Raw genomic sequence first — 8,148 nt, forward strand, 5'->3', positions numbered from 1 at the left:
TCGCGTTTTATGGTGATTGAGAACGGACGTTCCCAGATTGCGAAACGTGACTATACCTTCCACGTTCCATGTAACTATGTGCGGGATTTATGGGGAAATGGTATGATATAGTGTAGTATATAACTATATATGGTAAATAATCAAATTTTTGGATAGTTAGTATCATTGATTTTGTCAAAACCTCTATCCTTCTTTCAAATTAAGCTTACAAGTTTTGGGGTTTTCAATATGAAAAAACACCTTACAATTGCAATTGTGGGTTTAGATTTTAATGTTGTGCTTTTCGCCTTTTGTCTAATTTAAACTTGCAATTTTGTCTATTCTCAAATATATGATGGACAAGTATATTTCCAACTATCTATATATAATTGTGAAAACACAATCGGATTCGAGTGTTTGGCTACATAAATTTTTTCTTGTGCATCTTTTGGCTTTTAGTTTTTGGATTTTTAATTAGTTAAATAGGGAAAAAAAAAATTTATAAATAATTTTTAAGTCGATATTTTATATACATTTATTTATAATATTCTAACTTTTTTCATTGATTTTGGCTTTGATCTACTTTCAACAATCAACAAATATTTTTTTTACCAAACATCAACTTAAAAATTAATTTAAATAATTGCTCAATTAGTCAATGCTTCTAATTGGTCAAATCATTTCAACAATTTTACTTAATAGTCATCAGCCAAATAGACCACAAATTTAATTAATTGAGTTTATACAGATTAAAATTTAATATTGTTTCATTCTCATCCTTATATATATGTATATAGATATAAAATAAACAAAGTAAATTTTATTTTTCAAAATAAAAATTACCATGATGGTTCAAAAAGCTTTCAAAATCTTAATTGTTGATCGGACTGACCTAATTAATCGATTTTTATCCAACAAATTAAATATGTATTATTAAGTCACTCTTATATATCGTTACGTAAGTAGCTAATTTGTTAGATCTCAGTCTGGATTAGGGTCGAGTCTGCCTTGTAGTTGTCGCATTTGTTTCCGCATTAGGTTGGCGCGCTGCGTTTTGTTAAGGTGTTCATATTTATTTCTAACTTGTTATAAAAGCTATGAGTATTGATGAAATTTTGGTATAAGTCAATCTAAGTTTCTCCTTATTCAATTCTATCTCTAAGTATGCAGTGATTTAATACTTGATTATTTTTTCTCAATATACTCTGTATAGTGATATTTCTCCTTTAAATATATCACTATTAATTATTTGTATTTCAAAATAAAAAAAGTAAGTATGAAAAATTGAAGTCTAAAACATGAGTAACATGATAAAACTTATTTCACTTAAAAGCGCGAATTTGATAAACAATCTTCTTTGTTTTTCACTCATGATAATGCATCATGCAAGTTTTATTCTAGACTTTTTGTTTTGATGAAAGTAACATAAGTGTGTTAGAAAATGACACTAGTCTTCTATATATGTCATTGTTGAGGATTGCCGAAATATTCTTTACAAGTACTTCAATTTGGGGTTTTGTAAGAGCAATATTATTTTTATTACAGGATAGGCCGAGAGAAAGAGAAAATTCGGTGAAAATTAAACTAATAATTTTATTGGAAAGTAATATATCCTCCAAATATGATCTAATAGTTCAAAATATGACCTATGTTATCCCGAATAAGAAGACCAAACTTCATCCCAATTAAGTTTAAGGTCAAAATTTCGGCAAACTATGTTTTATAAATATGTTTGGGTAAATTTGAACTGAACTCACTTTGTTCTCTTCGTTCTAATTTTTAAATGTTAGATCCACATTTATATACACACAATTAAATTAGTAGTACATATAAAATATAACATGGGAGTTTTATATATGTAAGACCATCCTCTAATTGTAGTTCTAATTTTCCCAAAAAAAATTGAAAAAGCAACTAAAGAAGTAAGAAGTCATTCAAATACTTGACCTACAAAGTTCCAAGTACTAGAAAAGAAGAGAAGAGAAGTTGTGGGTGCAAGTTTGAAACTTTGGTCAGATTCCCATTAAACACCTGCTAAGTCTTCAAACGGTCTAACAGTAAGATTAAAAAAATATTCACAAATAATTTTGTTAAAAATTCGCCCTTAACTCACTTCTAAGCCTAATAACTGATATTCATCAAACAAAAATTCTCAAGATAGTTTTAAATTAGGCTTAATAATTTAATACATTAATTAAAATATCCACTTTAGATAACAAATACAATTTGAATTTTGACGTTTTATATAAATTAAATTCTCTTCAACTAAATATGGTCTTACATAGTTAACGGTGTTGAAAGTGTTGGTTATTTTTGTTGATATGTTAAGCTAATTGGGTAAATCAATATTTATTAAAATATTTGGTAAAATTAAGCATTGGTCGTTAGATATTTATTAATTCGAGGAAATGTAGCTCAGTAAGCTAAAAGTCATAACTTAAAATTGTGTCAGTTTACGACCAAAAATGACTATTTTAACTGCATATTTATTGATATTATAAAAATTTACAATCTAAACTGAGTATTTGTTTAGCATGTTGATGATTCAATTAGGTCAATTTTTAGTGTCACAAATACGAAGACATTTAAGTTAGTTTTGCAATTGTTGGGTTCCCTATGTGAAAACTAGTTGTAATACAAGGAAGAAGTCTTCCTTGGTTGTAAACAATTTGGATAATGGAAATTAAGTGTATGCATTTTTCTTTGGTGTAAAGCATAATACACGCAACTAACACAAGTCTTCAATTTTTCTAAATGACTAATGACTTCATTATTATTTTTTCCAATAAATGAATTTATACAATGAATATGAAATAACTTAACGTTTATGAAAAGAAAGAAAATAAAAGACCCAAGAATTTACACCCATCAACTTGTGGAAGGGTTTCAATTTCCTTAGTTTAAGTCCAAAATTTGTAATTTTTTATTTAGTGAATCTTGTATATTATATTAAATATTTAACAATTTATAAAATTTAGTATTTTAAGTATAAAAGTATGTTGTTGGGCAATTCAGGGTAATTTAAGTCTCTTAAATGAAAATTATGTGTTTTTTTTATTTAGAAAGTATTTCTACTTTTTTATGTATGAAAGGAAATATTTGTTTAAAAAGATGAAAAAAGACAATTATATATTTTGATCCAATAGGTGAAATAGCTTATAATCTTTAATAAAACTTTATTGACCTATTTTAAAAGGTGGTTTTAGGAGTTCTTATTTCTTAATTACTTTAACAATATTATTTATCATTTAGCATACAAATGTTGAAATGATCATAGATGTTCCCATTTTATTTGTTATTAGTATATAATCTTTGTCTCAAAAAAAAAAAAAAAAAATTAGCCGTACGACGCCGTCTTACGTCAAAGAGAGTAACTTCTCGAAGTGCCATATGTCAAAGGGCGTACAACCATTTTGAAACGATGATTTAAGGAGAAGTGGGCTCAATGTCGAGTAATCATTGACTTATTATCCTTTTATGGAAAAAAATTTTAGTTACAAAATTGGAATTTTCCAAACATAAGAATAATACCCTCAAATCTCAATATTAGAAAATTCAAGAAAAAAAAATAATTTAAATATCCATATTATTTGTTCTCGTCAAAAATTGAACTCGATTAGTTTTACACAAATTTGTCTTGTGCAATGAACTGGAGAATTATTGTTTGGAAAAACGAATTTAACAACAATTGCGATTAAATAATTTGACTTCAAATCAATGTCATCAGATTGGAATTGAAACTCAAAAAAAATTTCAATAATCCAACTAGAATTTGACTCAAACCCTATGACTCTAGTTCGACCCCACATCCGACTTCAACTTCGACATCATCCCAATATTTAAGATTCTAATTTTATTAAAAGTATATTTGCATATTCTATACGATAAAAATATATTAACGTGTTTATATTGATTATTATTTTTGTATTTATCATTAGTGGTAGAGTCATAAGACCTTATAATAGAAAATTCCTCCTCTAGCTAGAATCTCACAATGTTAAAACTTGCATGTGTCTTCAAATCTATGGACTTATCTAATTTAAAACTATTTAAATTTATATTTGTATTTTGCTAGCATATAAATATAAATAAAGGATTACATATTGAAGGTAATTAATTTTTTTTTTAATTGTGGATTATGCCATATAAATACATACAAGTCTTGACTAAGATCTTCTCATTATTATACAGAACTTTTTTTTATCATATAGTCTCTGTTAAATTTTCTTTAATTTATTATGAAATTGATTATTAAAATTAATATAAGATAGAGCATGATTGAGAATTTACCAAATCTGACCATTTGAGAATAATTATGTTATATTTGACAAAGTTTCATCCATTAATAATTTGTTACAAAGCTTGATCATAAAATAAAATTAGATTAATCGGGTAAAACAAAATAAATTAATAGTTGATCAATAATCTTATCTTAGGGATAACTCATGGAGCAATTCGATCGTATAGTGAATGAAGAGTAAAAATCTTGCTCCGAATATTATTTTTTTATTATTACTCCCTCCTATCCATATCAAAATTCCCTTTTGGTTTCATGATCATCAATATACTAATTTAACTCTTAATATCTTTGATTGTATATATTTAAAAATTATAAAAAATTAATACTAATAAAATTTACACTAACACGAATCAAATAAGATCTCACTTGACTTATATTAACTTATAGAGTGAGAATAAAATACAAACTAATTAGACTATTTTTTTGTGTGATAGATTTCGCAAATAGCAACTTATTTAAAAGAAATTGTTGTTATGGATTCACATAATGTTTAAACAATTTAAACTTTTTAAAATAAAGATGTAATAAATTGACTCTACCAAAAGTCCAAAAATATGAGTTGAGGGAAAGTAAGAATATGAAATTTGAGTCCAAGTCCAAGGTGGAGGTGAAAAAAATTTAACTAAAAAAGTTTGACTTTTATCCGGATCAAATTTGTACATAATTTGATCCAAATTTGACATATTATCATCCCTAATTTGGATTTTTTTTTTATGGAATTTCTTGAATAAAATAGGCTAGAAGGAAATGCTTCAATTAATTCTTAAGCCGAGTAAATGCTTATCTTCAAGTACAGAGAATAATAGGAGCAATTCACATACCTTATTCATTATGTCAATTAATACTTTCTTTGTTCGGTAACCCCGGTCAAATAGAGTCATGCTTTTTTTGAGTTGTCAACTTCTTATTGGTGGAGATTAGAGGTGTTTAACTGATCGAGTTGGGTTAAATTTTAAATGAGTAGGGTCGGAGTGGGTAATGTCAAATGTTAAACGGGCCGAGGCAGGTCAAAACCCTTGACCTACTTTGACCCTTTTTAAAAAGTTCATTAAATAGTTTTGGTATTCTATTTATGGTCCATTAAATCGACCCACCTATGTATATAATAATATTATACTAAAAAAAGTGGTAAAATATTTTCCGCAATCAATTCCTATAATTATCCGACCCGGCCCAATCTAGCTCTTTACATCAAAGCCTGTTATTAACCCGACCCGTTGATAACCCGTTTAAATGTAATCCGATCCTTAACCCATTGGATCGACCCGCCCCCGTTAAAATTTAATAGATGAAGTATTTGCTTTTATGATTTCGTAGTTCATTCATAGCGGCTAACAGTCCAACACTACTACACTAGGAAGGAGTAATTGTTTTCATTTGTTCTATTTATTTTTTTACGCACATTTTAACACAAATTTAAAAGTCAAATAATTTTAATTTCGAGTTTTTAAAAATTCTAAAAAATTAATACTTAGAAAATATATACATTAAGACGAATCTATTAAGATTTCACATGAATATATTTTTTCATATAGATTGATGAGAAATCATAACTAAAATTAGACACTAAAATTTATAAATTTTTATTTTGGAAAAATATATGAAATCGAAAGGAGTATTAGTGTATGTAATCTCTCTATACTATCGTTCATTTGTTTATCTAGTTTTGACTAAAAATATCTTTAAACAGTTTATACATATTAAATAGGATAATATATTATTTACGTAATAAATAGAGAAATAATTAATAAATAATGATACTTATGAAAATGGAAAGATGTAATAGGCTGGCATATTTTTCCCGCCATAGTTGGTTAAACCAAGAGAGAAAACATGGAACATGATTACATGAGTGATGAATGTACTATGTACTCTATCATCATACAACAATGAATTCTGGTATACTTACTCCGTCCCATTGAATTTGCAGCATTTGTCATTTTAATCTGTCTCACTTAATTTACATTAATTTATTTTTGGACAATGACCTACCACTTTCTTTTAATCTTATCCATATATTTTAACTATCTTTTAATTTCATCCACAATTCATTCTCTCTTTTCATTTATTACTATTATCCACCTTTTTCTTAAAAAAATCAATTCTCTTTTTAATTCAATCTATAAGGGACAGAGTAGTAAATATTAAGAAATATTGACGACAATTAAATTGTGTAAAAAGTAAGAGAAGTTTTGTAAGTCGTGACAATTCGTTACACGATTATTTCATTTGCTCACTCTATAGACATATTTATGGGACACTTTTGGGTTTGGACCAACAAACCCACTGATAATAAGTGCGGACTTGCATACAACACTTGATAAATTTATTTACTTTTTCCTAAAACCATATAGTTATAGGAGAATTATTCACCAAGCATTATAAATAAGTCCACAACTTAATACTTTTAGCGATGTGGAATCTTTCGCTCATGTCATGTACTATTTCTTACAAAAATAAGAGAAAATATATGTATAAAAATCAAAGAAATCAGTGAAAACATTACTTTAAATAGAAATCTAATACTTAACCCTTTCTATATTGCTTGCAACATTATAAGTTAATGCACTATTATTTATCACCTTGATTTATGATTAGTTTTTAATCTATTAGTTATGACATAGTGAGGTTGGATCTTGTTATGGTAACATTTAATTGTTTATTTATTTAGTAATTATGCTTGTGAAACTACCTAACTACCCTTTGACTTGCCGTTGACCTTGACTCTTAGTCAAGGGGCTTTTATGACATCCCGTTCAGTTTGCTTAACCGATAAGTAAATAACTTCCTTAAAACCTAAAATAACTACCCACTACTAACCTCTCCACCACTACTATCCATCACGCCCATGATGGCCTACTCACTCCCAAAAATAACTTCCTCTCTACCATTATAAATAGAGGCAACCGACATCATTTACCCCCAGGCTCATACACCTTACCGAAACTCTGCCCAAATCTCGACTCATCATCATCTTTATCAACATACCAAAACACAAGTAACCTACCTCATATATATACAGTCTTGCATTCAATCTATTCATTGATCTCTCATCTCCTATCTGACTTGAGTGTCAAAGGGGTTTTCCGGGAGATCACCCCCGAGCAAGGCTAACGTGTTGTGTCGCAGGACGTTAGGTCACTGCCGCAGAAGAGTTTGAAGACTCAACTCCTTTTAGTGATGATAATTCAAAACACATTTTAATTAAACAAATAAATTAAGTAATTATATTTAGTTGTTTAAGTAGGTCCAAAATCATATTAGATATAAAGTGGTTAATTGATAAATATTTTAAGTCCAAAAATATGTTAAATTAAGTTTGAATTAAAAAGACTTTAGTTAATTGTCTTTATCAAGATAAGATTAAATTTAGATTTAATTTAAACGTGTATTTAATAAGTAATTATTTTGTGTTACACGTTTTGTTACTTGAATATTTGAATAAATAATTTGCTTGGCAAACAAGTTTTACTAATTATAAGTTTTTCTATAAGTGTGGAGTTATTTTTAACCTTACCTAAAAGTAGAAAAAAGAATTCAAATTAAGCTAAAATTTAGGAACTTAATATGGCTTATCTTTTCCCGTTCATATTATTTGAATTATTGAATTTTAAATGCCTTGTATGAGTATTAATGTGGCAGCACATCAAAGAATTGAAATAGCCAAAAATAGTATCAAAAACGTGTTTGAACAAGTCTTAAGTGGAGCGTCAGTTTTACTTGCGGTTCAAGGTTTTGAAGACTGGTTCAGATTGATCAGATTGGCGAAATAATAGGATGAATTTTCCTTGGTTTGCAAGACTATATTGAGGCGTAACATATATATATATATATATATATATATATATATATATATATATATATATATA

Source organism: Amaranthus tricolor, chromosome 15 (genome assembly GCF_026212465.1).
Source record: "Amaranthus tricolor cultivar Red isolate AtriRed21 chromosome 15, ASM2621246v1, whole genome shotgun sequence".
Lineage (NCBI taxonomy): Eukaryota > Viridiplantae > Streptophyta > Magnoliopsida > Caryophyllales > Amaranthaceae > Amaranthus > Amaranthus tricolor.